Source organism: Lissotriton helveticus, chromosome 2_2 (genome assembly GCF_964261635.1).
Source record: "Lissotriton helveticus chromosome 2_2, aLisHel1.1, whole genome shotgun sequence".
In the NCBI taxonomy this organism is placed as follows: domain Eukaryota; kingdom Metazoa; phylum Chordata; class Amphibia; order Caudata; family Salamandridae; genus Lissotriton; species Lissotriton helveticus.
Genome location: NC_136060.1, coordinates 314,606,236 through 314,620,939, shown reverse-complemented (window position 1 = coordinate 314,620,939; position 14,704 = coordinate 314,606,236).

Sequence of the window (14,704 nt, the reverse complement as noted above, 5' to 3'; positions counted from 1 at the left end):
AGTGCCTCAGGGATCTTCCCTGAGTCCAACCCTTTTTAACATTTACCTCAGTCCCCAAACCCATATCATTCAGGAATTCGGTATCTCCATCGTGTCATACGCTGATGACCGGCAACTAGTCTTCTCAATCTCAGACGCCCTCAACTCAGATCATCGGCAACTTGTTCCCTGCCTTGAGAAAATTGGATCCTGGTTGGCGGACTGTAGACTCAAGTTAAATGGGGATAAGACAGAACTGACCATTGACCCTGCTTCAGGGTGACCCTTGACCCTGCTTCTGGGCCGGTCGCTCCTCGCACTGCGCGACTCCCCGTGAATGTGCCCAGGCTTCCCCCTACTGCCGCGAGTTCGCCGCTGCCCTGCAGCTGAGTATTCTGGGCTTTGTTTTTGGTATCTCTGTGCCTGTATTTGTCGCTGCATTTACTGTATTCGTGACTTGCCCCCTCGTGTTTTTGGTTTCTCTTTGCCTATATTTGTCTCTGTATTTTCTGTATTCGTGACTTGCCCCCTCGCCTCCGTTTCCCGCTCTGTTCTCCCCCCCACCGCTCCCCGCCGCTGCTCCCCTGTGGCCCTGCCCCTTTTTCTTCTGTACCCACTTCCCATTCGCCGCCCCGCTCCCGCCTCCCAGCTGCTCCTCCCTCCCACTTGGCCATTTATGGCGGAGTCCACGCAGTGCTGAGCTGTGACCCTTGACCCTGTTTCAGGGCCGGTCGCTCCTCGTACTGCACGACTCCCCGTGAGTGTGCCCAGGCTTCCCCCTACTGTCGCGAGTTCGCGGCTGCCCTGCAGCTGAGTATTCTGGGCTTTGTTGCTGAATTTACTGTATTCGTGACTTGCCCCCTCGTGTTTTTGGTTTCTCTGTGCCTGTATTTGTCGCTGTATTTTCTGTATTCGTGACTTGGCCCCTCGCCTCCGTTTCCCGCTCTATTCTCCCCCCCCGCTCCCCGCCGCTGCTCCACTGCGGCCCGTCCCTTTTTCTTCTGTACCTCCTTCCCATTCGCCGCCCCGCTCCCGCCTCCCAGCTGCTCCTACCTCCCACTTCGCCATTTATGGCGGAGTCCACGCGTACGCGCAGCGGGCGTGCGCAGCGAGCGCGCCGATTGCGCGCCGAAGGCAAGCCCGTCTATGCCTGTCCGAGCGTGGACCGCGCCCAGCGCCAGGATCCCTGGCCCTCAACGATACCAGCCCACCCGACTGACTTACGACACCGCCACCCTCCACGCACTCAATACCGGCCGGAATCCCGCCTTCCACCAAGCCACCCCGAAACGCACCCACGGACCCTTCACCTGCCAAGCCTGCAAATTCACCTGCCACCGAACCTGCACCGCACCCGCCAGGCCAGGCACCAGCAACAATCACCTCAAGTGCATCCTGCTCAACACCCGCTCCGTCCACAGGCACGCCGGCGAACTCTGTAACCTCCTCGACACAACATCACCAGACGTCGCCTTCCTCACAGAAACATGGATGAACACCTCCTCAGCCCCCGACATCGCCATAGCCATCCCGGAGGGCTACAAGATCACCCGGAGGGACCGCATCAACCAAACCGGAGGAGGCATCGCCATCGTCCACAGAAACACCATCCGCATCACGACCAACTCCGAAGACACCCTCACCGCCGCCGAGCACCTTCACTTCCAGATACACACCGACCCCAAGACCACCCTCAGAGGCACTCTCATCTACAGACCCCCGGGACCACGCACACAATTCAGCAAAGCCATCGCAGACTTCATCAGCCCGCACACCCTCACCTCCTCAGACTACATCCTCCTAGGGGACCTCAACTTCCACCTGGAAAATAACAATGACAATAACACCACCACCCAGCTGGACAACCTCGCCAACTCAAGCAACTAGTGAACACCCCCACCCACCACGCCGGCCACACGCTTGACCCCATCTTCTCTTCCAGCAAGCACATCTCCTTCAGCCACTCGACCGGACTACACTGGACAGATCACAGCTGCGTCCATTTCACCTTCAGGAGAGCCACGACCCACCACCACCCGCAACAGGCTCCCCGAAGAAGCTGGAGCAAGATAACCGCAGACCAGCTCACCACCTCCCTTAGCCAGAACCCTCCCACCAACACGACGGACTCCAAAGAAGCAGCCCGCAACCTCACACAGTGGCTCACCAACTGCGCCAATGATCTTGCACCGCTGAAGAATCCTCCCAGCAGACCCAGCAGCAAGAAAGCCTCATGGTTCACCAACGACCACAAAAACTCCAAGCAATCCTGTCGTACCCTCGAGAAAGCCTGGCGGCACGACCATTCAACAGAAAACATGACAGCCCTCAAGAACGCCATCCGCAAACACCACCAGCTGATCCGAATCACCAAAAGGACAACATTCAGAGAACAACTAGACAACAACACCCACAACAGCAAGGAACTCTTCAGCATCATTAAAGAGCTCTCCAACCCCAGCTCCTACAACAACGACATCAAACCCTCGCAAGATTCGCCTCGTTCTTCCACCGCAAGATTGCCGACATACATAACAGCTTCAGCGCAGAGACCACGCACCCAACCACAAAACCAGCGCCCCCCACCACCACCCTCTGCACCTGGACCCCGGTCAGCACCAAATACACCACCCGCATGATGAACACCATCCACTCCGGCTCCCCAACCGACCCCTGTCCACACCACATCTTCAACAAAGCCGACTCCATCATCGCACCCCAACTCCGGGACATCATTAACAGCTCCTTCACATTCGCCACCTTCCCGGAGAGCCGGAAACATGCCGAGCTCAGCGCCCTCCTGAAGAAACCCACCGCGGACCCCACGGACCTCAAGAACTTCCGCCCCATCTCGCTCCTCCCTTTTCCTGCCAAAGTCATCGAGAAGACCGTCAACAAACAACTCTTCGCCTTCCTCGAGACAAACGGATCCCTCGACCGCTCGCAGTCCGGTTTCCGAGCAAACCACAGCACCGAGACCGCCCTCATCGCAGCTACCGACGGCATCAGGTCCCTGCTCGACAACGGGGAAACAGCTGCCCTCATCCTCCTGGACCTCTCAGCAGCTTTCGACACCGTATGCCACCACACACTAATACAGCGCCTCAGCAACACCGGAATCCAAGGGAAGGCCCTGGAGTGGATCATCTCGTTCCTCTCCGGAAGAACCCAGAGAGTCCGCCTCCCCCCTTCTGATCCACGGCCACCGAAGTCATCTGCGTCGTTCCTCAAGGATCCTCGCTCAGCCCCACCCTCTTCAATGTCTACATGAGCCCCCTCGCAGCCATATCGCACGCCAACACAGAGTAAGTAAGTAAAAAAAAATTATTGCACAATTATTTAAAATCATTGCAATATGCAAATCCAGAAAATGACATTTTAAATAGAAAAGAAGAATTCAAGTCTGTTAAAAAAGACAATAGAAATGATGGATTAGGTAAAGTGGAAGGGAAAGCAGAAAAGCCAAGGGACTGGCCCATAGGGAGGTTAAAATTCAAACTTGCTCGGATGATTGAATCAAGGAGTTAATTTCTGTGATGAATTTTACAAAGCGAGTCGTCAATTGTGGCGAGTCTCCCCTCATACAGGCCTCGAGCGCTTCTTGGCAAGTCCTGATGCCTAGAAAAAGCCAAATTGGTCTCAGCCAAAATATTCTTTGCGCCCGGAGGTGATGGCAAGTGCATAGAATGTGGATTAGACTTTCCTCTCCCTGATTGCAGAAACGGCACTGAGAGGAGGCTTCTTTCATGTATCCTTGGCCAAACTTGTATGCCTTCAGCGGAATTAAGCTGAAGCGAAATCTCATTAATTGATGGGTGATATACGACTTCATTGCTGATGCGAGATAAGATGGTAATGTTTTCGGGGCATATAGTTTGGCAGCCCAGGGACCGTGATAAAGTTGGAGAACCTGTTGCATGTCCGATTGATTTGATAGAATTTTGGCTTGCTTGGTTTCACGCCAACACAACCTGAACATCATTTTCTACGCTGACGACACCCAGCTGATCCTCTCCCTCACTAACGACCCCGCCACCGCCAGAGCCAGCCTCCAGGAAGGAATGAAAGACATCGCAGAATGGATGAAGCTCAGCCATCTGGGTTTGCAGGGTCAACCTTATACATCACACTCCACTGCAGGAATGGAAGAAGGGCAAAGGACTGAGAGAAATTAAACAGGAACTTTGTCGAAATACGAACTTGAGTACTCTTGCTCCATCCATTGCCCCGCCGGGGCTTACCAGCATAGTGCAAAGGACTGGCAACTCCTCTAATTTGAGGGAACTCGTAACTACTTTCCCCCAAATTCGTAGTAATACCTCGGATATGCCTGGATGTAATCCACACCTAAGTAAAATCGTGGGAGCCAATGTTGACAGTTTAAATCAGGGGGAAAATATTGGGGGCCAGATCCTTATTAGGTCAGAAAAGCTGCATCTACCTCCTTCAGTGGCTCCCCTTGTATTGGTTTTAGGTAATGTCCCCATTCTGAGGGAAGGTCTGTTTGAACCCACGATCCAGTTAATTGATACATCTCTTCACTGGTTGTCTATCCATACAACAGGCTGGATGAGTGGGGGATCACACCTTGCCAGCCCTATTATTATGGCAAGAAGGGTAAGGTGGGTGGGACCGACCCAAAAAAACCTGGAAGGCGATTGTGTGGTACTCAACTTTAATAACTCCTCAATATCCAGATCGCTTTTGTTTCAGTTACACATAGTGCCACCTATGGTCTCCCACATTGCAGCCCTCCCTTTAAGTTACTTTTATACCCCTGTCCCTCATACAGCTCTGGAACCAATGCGGAACTCTATGGAGGGTCATACAAATTGTACCAACCTGGGAAACTCGGGCATACCTACCTCAAATAGATTTCCCCCTCTCTCAGGTATGGACCTCTGCGACTGACTGCCCCAAGGCCACCTGAGGGTCTCTCCCTACTAAAAATTGTACCACCTGATATCACTTAGTCCCCTAGATTGCCTGATTAGAAGCCAAGGGAGCCTAGTATATTTTTCATTAGCATCCTGGAATGTTGCGGGTATAATAAATAAGTTGGTTGATGACCAGTGGGTAAAAACTTGACAGAATTGTGACATAATTTCATTCCAAGACACCTGGGCAATAGACGTGATTTTTGTAAATGGATATCGCTCTGTTCAAACTACGGCTGCTCTGTTGTCATCAGGGAGGTCTAAGGGGGGCTTGTTAAAACTGATCCCTTACATGTCGGCCCTGAAAATAAATACGTTTATGGACAAGAGCCAGCTTTTCCACATCCTTATTTTTGAGCTGGCTAAACAAGGCATATGGCTTTTAATTAACTTCTACATTACAATTTTTGGGCCTAATATGTACCTGGCTGTAGACGAAGTAAATAGGGAATTGGATGAAATATTACCAAGGTTAAGGGAATCCATACATATTTTTATGGCTGGGAGATTTTAACATTAATCCTTGTAAATATAACCTAGAGAATGTATGTGGTTTGGTGTACCTCACAGGTAATGTGTTATGACATTTTTCACACTGCACCTATGATAACAGTCTTAATCAAATACTATCAGCTAGGAATTTGGTGATTGTGAATAACTATTCTTCCCTCTCGGACTCCCTGTTAAAAACCTTTCGAAGGTCTGACTACGAAGCAACTATTGATCTTATCCTGTTCTCAAACCCTCTTAATGAGAACTGTACTAATGTTGATGCCCAATTCACGTTTTTTAGTGATCATGCCATCTTAACCTGCAAGTTTCGATCTGTCTCTAGAGAAGTGCCCACCACACAGGGCGTTGATCTACCACTCTTAGCAAGAAGAAATGGATACTAGCTCAAGTGGGCCCAGATTGATAGTTCTAAATTCCTTTTCGAAATGGTGAACAACTCTCTTGATAGCATCGAAACCTGCTTGGATTCGAATATCTCTCACAGCGTAATGTTACAAGGGTTTATGAAAATCCTAGAAAACATAAGCAGTGCATTAACACGTTATAAACCCAAAAGGGCAAAGGGCTTGTCTGATGCATTAAAATGGCAAGAACGTCCAGGGAAAGGGTACAAAAGGACGAGATAAGGCAAAGATTAAAGGAGACCTCAGAAACAGGAAACAGTAAAGAGTTCTGGATGTGATTAATGCTCCCTACTTTAAGACACAAGGAGACCCCACATTGTTATGTTATGTTATGTTAAAATTTATTTGTAGAGCGCACATACACCAGGTTGGTTTCTTGGCGCTACTCTAAGGGAATTGTACTAAGGTGTTATTAGTATGCCAGTTTGAAAAGTCAAGCCTTCAGGAGTCTGCGGAAACTCATGAGGTCAGTGCTGGATCTGATTTCCAGAGGCAGGGAGTTCCAGAATTTGGGGCCTATGGTGGCAAACCTCGTCCCTCCGGCACGATTAAGCTTGAACGGGGGTATGAACAGGAGATGCAGATGAGCAGATCGCAGGTTGCGGGCAGGGATGTATCTACTGATCAGGCTGTTGATGAACTTAGGGTTTTTACTATTTAGGGATTTAAAGATGATACATCCTATCTTAAAGGCACATCTCTGGGTTATTGGGAGGCAGTGCAGTTTTTTCAGCAGAGGGGTGATGTGTTGGTGCCTGTTACCTTGGAGGATTAGTCTTGCCGCCTGGTATTGAACCATTTGAAGGTGGTTGGTGAGGTAGGCCGGAATGCCAAGATAGAGAGAGTTGGCATAGTTGATGTGGGATATTACCATCGCGAGGACTGCCTGTGTTTTTGCTTCTTGATTAAGTAACCTGCTAATTTTCCTTATTTTCCTTAACTGGAAACAGCAGGTTGAGATCACTGATCCGATTTGATTTTTCATGCTCAGATCGTTGTTGATTACGACCCCCAATGTTTTGGCAGATGTAGAGGGAGCAGGGGATTGTCCTAGTTCTTTAGGCCAGAAGTGGGAGCTCCAGGGGTTCAATGATCCGCCTGTGAGAATGAACTTCCGTTTTGTCCGGATTAAGTTTGAGGTGGTTGCTGTTCATCCAGTCACGGATGAACAGCATTGTCATCTGGAATTCGTGAGCAGTGGAAGGGGAGTTGTTAATCGGGAAGATTAGGTGGAAGTCATCTGCGTAGTTGAAAGTTTGTACTTTCCTTTCCTTTAGTGCGTGGATCAGCGGGAGAAGGTATAGGTTAAACAAGTGGGGAGATAGTGAGGAGCCCTGGGGGACCCCACAGGTGTTTTTGATCTTGGGAGTTGAGAAGTTTCCTAGGCGAACCGCTTGGCAACGGTTTTTTAGGAAGGAACTTATCCATTTAAGTGCCGGTCCTTGGATTCCTGCGTCCCTGACACGGTCGATCAGGGAGTTATGGTCGACTGTGTCAAAGGCGGAGGAGAGATCATGAGACATTAGAGTCCCATGTAGGTGAAGAAGATTGGGTGGCACATTATTCAAGTATTTTTTCCCTTATTGACACCCCACCCTGTCCCCATAACCCAGTAGGGTTTAATTCTCAGGATAAATTAGTGTTCTCTCTCTCAGGGGTAAAGTGTGCCTTAGAGGCATGCAGTATGGGGAAAGCGCCAGGCCCGAACGGGGTTCCCATGGATTTCTTTTTAGGTGGATCAGGATCTCTGGGTCCCCCTCCTGACAAATGTTTTTATTATGATTGCGCAAACAGGCCCACTATCTTCGTGGAGGACAAGTGTAATAGTCCCCATTCACAAAAAGGGAGATCAGGGGAATCCAAAAAATGATAGGCCCATATCTCTTATAGACACGACAGTCAAATTGATGGGCCGTGTCCTTCTGACTAGACTTGAACTCTGGGCCCGAGACAGGAATCTTCTAATGCAGACCCAGTATGGTTTCCAACAAGGGAAGCGCACTGTTGATCAATACCTGACCTCTCCCTTACTATGGACAAATATACTAGAGCCAAGGGTGGGAAGCTATATCTTGCCTTCATGGATTTATCCGCAGCTTTTGACTGCGTGTCCCACCCTAAGCTCTGGAATATTAAGGCGGAGATGGGAATCGAACAGCCCCTAACTGATTTCATTCAGCAACTGACTTCTCATGCCTCTGCAACAGTTCGGTATGGGAAGAATGAGGAGCGAACCTGCCCCTTTAACATCTAAAGAGGGGTAAGGAAAGGCTGCATCCTAAAATTCATTTTATAGGAGGGTAGGCTCCAAACCTTTAACCTCTATAAAAAAAATGATCATGCTAAAACAGTATCAGCTGTGACTTATGGGGCAGGGGTATGGGTGAACTGAAAATACATTTTTTTAAATCATTAACTTCCCAACCACAATCAAATTCAAATTATGTTTCCCATATAGAACTGGGTCTTCCATATATCACCGACTTAATTCATATCGCCCCACTGCTGCTGTGACTATCAATCTGCATTAGGGTTACTATTCCCCTTAATCAAAGGATCATTAGCGATTCATAAAAATTGGAAAACCATAGTAAGAGCAGATGGTTAAACTATGTTGAGAGGGAACTCAACGCCTTAGGTTTGATAAATCTTTTTAAGGATCCCAATGTACGTAATAAGTTCTCTAAGCATAGACTGGTTGAGACTTTTAACTTGAGGGCTCAATACGAATACAGGGAGCGGTATTAAGGAGTGCAGATTGCCTGGATGTATCAACTGACCCCTCCACTGGTAGAGGGAGAGATCTCTTATTTAGCAGAGGTCTCATTCTCAAACCATCAGTTTATCTTTATGAGGTTCCATCTGAACCTGATTCCTTTGATGTTGGGGTATCCGGCTAGAAGATTCAAGCATTCAGATTTGTCCCTGTGCCCTTGTGATCTTAAATCATCCCAAAATAATCTACACTTGCTACTTTTCTGTAGTCTGTATGCCCGGGAATGAAAGAAATAAATTATTCCAATTTTAAAGAGGTACCACTTTTGCTCATGTCGGGTTGCGTTATATTTTTTAAAATCATTATCAAACCCGTTGGTTTGTTTTGCTGTGGCATCCTTCTTGTAGGCATGCATCCAAAAAAGGAAATACATGGCTTATGAATGATTTTTGAGGAGCATTGCATTACTTGTGGATGTTTTAAAAACTTTTTTGTAACATTTTTTAATCTATTTTATCTTTTATGACCTTATGTGCGTAGTAATGGGGCATGGATGTATGAACTTGATTAGGTGAGACTTTTTAGGATATGAATTGTGTTTAGATGTCATTATCTACAGTGGTTTTATGTATTTTTTATGCACTTTTAGGATCTGATTTAATGAAAGATCGAATAAAGTTTTCTATGATGATGGTACCAGGAATATCGTGATGCCAAAAATACCTTGGACAGTAATATTGAAGTTCAGAAGTACTTTAAGTGTGGGTTTTAATCAGTAGATAAAATGTTGTATAAAATATTGCTTTTATCTGTTTCTGTATGTATAATATAGTATTTTGTTATATTTCAGTTGCTTGTTGTTTGTTTGGTTTGTCTGCATAACCAAATCATTTATTTATGTAAATTGTGATTTCTTTTTTTAATGATTTATTAATGTGTATAATTATTTTTATGTTATAGTTACAGGGTGTTGGGTTTTCAGGGATAACTTTTTAACACTTTCCCCAAAATTGTTTAAATTGGAGTGGGAATAGTAAATGTGACCCCTTTAATGTTCAACACTTTCCCCAAAATGGTCTAGATTGAAGTGGGAATAGTATATATAACCTCTTTAGTGTCTAACACTTTTCCTAAAATGGATTATATTGCTGTGAGAATAGTAAATGTGACGCCTTTAGTGTCCAAAAACACCCTCAATATGGTTTAGATTGGAGTTGGAATAGTAAATGGGATCCCTTTAGTGTCCAACACCTTCCCCTAACTGGTTTAGATTGGAGTTGGAATATTAAGTATAACCCCTTCAGTGTCCAACACCTTCCCAAAATGGTTTAGATTGGAGTGGGATTAGTAAATGTGACCCCCCTTTAGTGTCCAACATCGTCCCCAAAATAGGTTACGTTAGAGTTGCAAGAGGCAGTGTCATCCCTTTAGTGTCCAACACCTTCCACAAATGGCTTTAAATGAACGGGAAATGATAATTATAACCCATTTAGTGTCCAATTTTTTTTGGGTGAAATGGTTTTGCATGTAATTGGAGTAGTTAATGTAATTTAATCACTGTCCCAGATGTCTTGAAAAATAATTCACATAGGAGTTGGTTGTGCACTTGTAAAAATACATATTTATATTTCTTTATTACAATAAAGGTACATAACTAAGGGCCATATGTAGGTGGCCCAATACCGGTTGGTAACGGTGAAATTCGGTAAATTTCACTGTTTCCGACCGGTATTTAGGGCTTTAGGCATACGCGATGTAGGGAAGGAATCGGTAATAAGGAATCGGTAAATACCGATTCCTTATTACCGATTTCTAGTTTACCGATTCGGAATTACTGAACACCCAAATACCTAATCGGTAAATAAGAAACGGTAAAAACGAGAAAAGAGATGTACGAAAAATCGGTAATACCGAATTTCATGGAGTCGGTAATTAACACTGACTGAAAGCAGGTGGTAATCAGGTGCAATGTATTTAAAGTGTCCCAAAATGCAACAGTGTGTTCACTATGGCGGTCTTCTATGTAATTGCAAGGTGGCTACGGTTACAGGCAGTAGGGGTGAGGATCTGGAGACGGGAGGAGTGCGTTTACAGACAGCGCATCACACTCTTCCAACTGACTGAGGCTGAGATCCATGAAAGGTACAGGCTACACCCCCACACCATCCTGGACCTGATAAGGGACCTGCACCCACTCCTGGAGCATCCAACACCAAAGGTGCAGGCCATACCACCACATGTGCAGGTGCTCTGTAGCCTACACCTACTTGCATCTTGCAATTACCAGGGGGTGATAGCTGTGGTAGGTAGGGTGTCACAGAGTTGTCTGTCCCGTTTATTTAAGAAGTTCCTGAATGCCATGATGCAGAGGATGCATCACTACATAAGCTTCCCAAACACACAGGCGGAACTGGTGAAAATCAAGACTGACTTTTAGCAAATGGCACAGTTCCCGCATGTTATAGGGTGCATTGATGGGACACACATTCCAATCTGCCCACCTGCAGCAACTGAGTATATCTACAGAAACAGAAAATCCACCCACTCCATAAATGTACAGGTAATCTGCAATGCTGCCAACATAATCACCGATATCATGTCCAAATTTCCAGGGAGCACCCACGACTCATACATCTTGCAGAACAGTGGGATCTACACACGCCTGGCTGTGGGAGAATTTGGAGAAGGATACCTGCTAGGTAAGTCACTGTGACATACCCTGATGGATACTGCAGATGAAAGTGTTGGTGTATGTAATTAATGGCACTCTCTTTCTCACCTAGATGATAGCACTTATGCTGTGCGGTCATTTATCCTCACTCCATACCTAAACCCATCAACCCCGAGTGAGAGATGATACAATATGGCACACAAATCAACACGCAATGTGGTGAAGCGCACGTTTGGACTATTGAAAAACAGATTCTGCTGCCTCCACAAAAGCGGAGGCGCACGTCAGTACACACCCATCATCTGCTGCAAAATCATTGCAACTTGTGCTATGCTGCACAACCTTGCCACTAAGAAAGGTACAGAAGTTGAATTAACTGACTCTGAGGACGATGATAATGATGAATTTGCTGAGCCAGAGCCCAACGCAGCAGACAAAGATGGGCAGAGATCACACGCAACTATTTTTCAGTAAGTAAGGAGACACAGCTAGTTGTTGCATGTAAATGACGTAGTTTTAATATTTGGGCACTACGCCACTACACAAAGGGCCCAACTTGCCAGTCCAATTTGTGACAACCCTAAGAGGAAGTCATGGGTTACTTCACTCAATTCAGTACAGAAAGTGTTGGTTGCATTAGCGTCTGCGCCCACGCACAACACTGCTGGATGCCATCAGAAGACTGTCTTCACTGGCTATTGATCCAGTGCCAGCCCCATGCCGTCTGCTGCTCCTCCGGGTCTCAGTTTATTTATTTATTTATTTATGGCTCTTATAAAGCGCACAGCTACCTCCATCGGAGGTGTCCCGGCGCTAAAAAACTGTCAACAGAGATAAGAGAAGCATATCTAAGATGAGGAGAATAGCCAAGTTTTCAGGCGGCTACGAAATAGTACTTCAGATGAGGCAAATCTGAGGTCCAGGGGGAGCCCGTTCCAGTGTTTCGCAGCAAGGACAGCAAAAGCTCTGCCGCCCATTCGAGCGCGGCGGAAGCGTGGCCCATTCGAGCGCGGCGGAAGCGTGGCACCAGTTGCAGGGGGCGTGATGCTGCTGCGACTGGTCATCTCCTCACTGTCCCCCACATCAACAGCAACAGTATTGGCTGCCTGAGTTGTTAGCAGCACTTCAAGTGCAGTCGTTACCTTGACAAGCCCCCTAGAGACATCACGGCTACAGTACGCCATCACTTCCTGCATGGCCATGGAGCACCTGCAGAGCAGAGAAGTGGCTGTTGAGAGGCGGTTCACTGCCTTAGTATGGTTTTACATGTTCTGCCTCTCCCTGCGCTGTGCCATCCTGTCCTCATCAAGTTTGCTGCACAGCAGCATCACTGACTGGGACATGTCCCGCATGCCCTCAGCCATCTCCTTCATGCCCTCAGCCAGCATGGAGGTCATAGTGCTGATGCCCTTCTCAATGTTCACCATGTTGGTGTTGAGGTGTTTCATTTGCCGCTGTACAGACTGTATTTTATTTTATTATTTATTTTATTTCGAGATTTCTAGAGCGCATAGCTGCCCGTAAGCGTCCCAGCGCTGACCCATTACTGATGAGATGAGAAAGAGGGATGCTCACGGGAACAGCCATGTCTTCAGTGCTTTTCGAAATACTAGCAGATTGGGTTGTGCACGAAGGTCAGAGGGCAAGGAGTTCCACAATCTGGGCGCATTGTACGAAAAACAGCGGCCTCCTGTTCGTGCTCTATTGATCTTCGGCACTCGTGTGAGGTGGGCGTTAGAGGATCGAAGGGGTCTGGAGGTGATGTAAGGAGTGACCAGATCTTTGAGTATGGGGGGGGCTTTTCCATTAAGAATTTTGTGCGTAAGGCAAAGCGCCTTGAACTGCACTCTTTCTATGATGGGTAGCCAGTGTAGTTCACGTATAGCTGGTTTGGCCGAGCAACGTGTCTTAGTGTTGGTCAAAATCCTTGCGGCGGCGTTTTGTACTACTGTGGAAAAGTAAATTTTGCCATGTTCTGTGTCCCTACGTCTCATCCATCATATGTTATGTGTGCATGATCAATATGCATATGTTATTCCCCATTTCTGATTAAAGACGCAATTACAGTTGTGTCCACTTCTAGTATGTTAGTTTCCAGTCCTCGTGAATACTACGAATATCAGGCCTATGTAAGTAATGTTGCCACGTTTCTCAGTGTGCACGTTATTCAATTATAAAGTCCCCGTTTCCAGGCCTCAAAAGGGCCCGGACCACAGATTCAGCTCCTGTCTCCTGAAAGCCTCGCTGAGGAGCGATACAGCCCCCACCTGTATCCTCGACCCTTCACTTACTTCCTGCCTTGCAGTGCCCGGTGCACCCCGGCTCTGCCTCTGAGTCTGCCAAAAGTATGTTATAGTTCCTGCTATCAGTTCAGTCCTCCTCCTCTGCATTCCTAAGCTACTGAACTGCATCAATAGTTTCCGTCATTGTCTAGCCTTCTCGTCTCCACGTTAGAGAAATACTGTATTTAATGGTCATTTAATATTCTTCACGCACTACATGTAGAATAATGCATGGTCCAGTCTTAGAATCAAGTTAGCCTTTCCCCTCATGACTTCTAGTTTATATCAACATGTTCCCTAAACATGAGATACCAGATAGGGTTTAGGTACATGTCGCTCCGACCCTCCAGACTCTAGTCTCTGCTCCTAGCACAGAGTTCGTAGCCCCCAGCTTCTCCTAGTAACACGTCATTGCTAGTTTTCGCGCACCATTAGGTTAGAGGTCCCGGCTCCTTAGGTAGCCCCCTCCAATGTTTCCGCCCATTCAGGACATATTCTGTTACGTTTTTGCATCACATGTCTAAGTAAACTCCCAGTTACACCCCTTATTTCTGTTATCTCTCGCGACTGCTACGCGTCACGCCTTCTACTCCACCTACTGTTACGCCCACTGCAATGTAATGCTATGTGTTTGCGCTATGTATATAAATCAATGTTTTGTTATTAAATGCCAGCGCGCTCATCCCAGACCTAGCCCCAGCAGCTGCTGGGCCTCTTTTCCCCTGCTGGGCCCCAGTTGTCCTGCTGGGCCCCTGTCATTCTGTTCCTATGCAGGTTGTCCTGATCCTGTCCTTATGCTGTAATAAACCTGCAGAAACTCCTACTACCTCGAATCTTGACTCTTATTTTATTGAGCTATCTGTTATGCTATAAGTCTAGTCAAAAATAGGGTATTATTTATTTATTTACCACATAATGGCGCCCGAATAGGGACTTGCCCTTTCCCCACGCGTCGGTGAAGCCACGCCGACCCCCTGACCCTCTGCAGCCGTGACGGAACCATACCGGCCAAGTGCAGATATTTCTGCTTCAAGTATCCCTCAGGCCCACGGAGGAGACGGAGGAGGCGGTCCAGCATCCGAACGAGACGGTGGAGGAACGCGGCGAGTCCCGACCAGAGCCCAAGCCGAGAGTCCAAGGTCCGAGGTATCCGGAGGCCCACCCGTAACTGAAGTCCGAAGTCCGAAGTTCGTCGTCGTAGT